Genomic DNA, 1,230 nt, shown 5'->3' with positions numbered 1-1,230 from the left:
TCCTTTAGTTGTTAATTGTGTTTTGTTTAAGTATATACTGATTACTTAAGTTTCCAGTCTTGCAAAACTAGAGAACCCCCCCCCCTTTCTTACTTGTTTTATTTAGGTAATACTAGAATTTATTTTAATTTTTACCGTTCCATGCGTTCGATACCCTACTTGCTTAAGCTATATTGCTAATTGTCAGGTACACCGCCTTTTGGTGTGTTTGTCTTTGTGTCTATGTTAGTAGAATTAAAACAAGTACATTATACACATATAAAGTTTTTGGCGCAGTTGTCGGGGAACGGTTCTAATAGTTAATTTTATTTTCTAGTGTTATTGATCATTTGTGTGAGATTTTTCTTGCATAAAGTTATTATTTTTTCTGCTTTAATTGTCATATTTGATTTTTCGGGCTAGGACTCGTGTAATCCGCTATTCTAGCAACTGCGAACTTTAGGCTGAAAGGTCACATACTCGCCCAACTAAAGGACATCCCATTCTATGGTAATGATCATGAAGACACGTACAAGCATATCGATGAGGTCAACAACATAGCCGACTACTTCAACATCCCTAATGTGCCTCTTGAGACAATTCTACCTCGTATGCTCTCGGTTACATTTAAGAGAGCCACAAAAGATTACCTAAAATCACTCCCTCCAGGATCTATCACACATGGCGAAAGATGCGCAAAGAGTTCATTGGTCAATTCTGCTCTCTCTCAAAAATAGCAAAGTTGAAGAAGTCAATTGCAAACTTCGAACAACAAAGAGGATAGTCACTTTATGAGGCGTGGGAAAGATACAAAGGTTTGTTGAGGAACTACCCTCATAATGACCTAAACATTCAACAAGATGTTTCTATATTCTATGATGGAGTCAATGTGACAACCAAGAAGCTCCTTGATTCCCAAGGACCACTCACAAATAAGGCACGACTCAACACGAGAGGTGGTGAATTCAGTTTCTGATGACATGGTGGCAGTGATGGCTATGTTAGAGAACATGGATAGTAGGATGAAAAAGATGGACCAATCCATCCACGCCATCCGAATGGGATGTGACAATTGTAGCGGGCCCTACCTTACTAAACATTGTGACCTTGACGAGAACGGGAACTGGAAAGCACAAGTTTGTTATTTGAGTGACAATTGGTTTGATGACGAACAGAGGTAACCAAAAAAAGAATGGATACCATATAATGAGTATAAGACGGAAAATGAGGAAAAGTAAAGGCAAAAGGCGA

At 38.5% G+C, this 1,230-nt stretch overlaps 1 non-coding gene across 1 annotated transcript; it reads right to left on the bottom strand.

Moving 5' to 3' along the window:
• Positions 1-718: 718 nt before the first annotated feature.
• LOC145049098 (small nucleolar RNA R71) lies at positions 719-825 on the bottom strand. The gene has a single exon (XR_013683213.1). It is a non-coding gene; the product is annotated as a small nucleolar RNA R71 (small nucleolar RNA).
• Positions 826-1,230: the final 405 nt, after the last annotated feature.

This window comes from Lactuca serriola, chromosome 4, assembly GCF_051521515.1.
Source record: "Lactuca serriola cultivar US96UC23 chromosome 4, Lser_US96UC23_V15, whole genome shotgun sequence".
Classification (NCBI taxonomy): domain Eukaryota; kingdom Viridiplantae; phylum Streptophyta; class Magnoliopsida; order Asterales; family Asteraceae; genus Lactuca; species Lactuca serriola.
The sequence above is the reverse complement of the archived record's forward strand: the minus strand, read 5'-3'. Positions and strand labels throughout refer to the sequence as shown.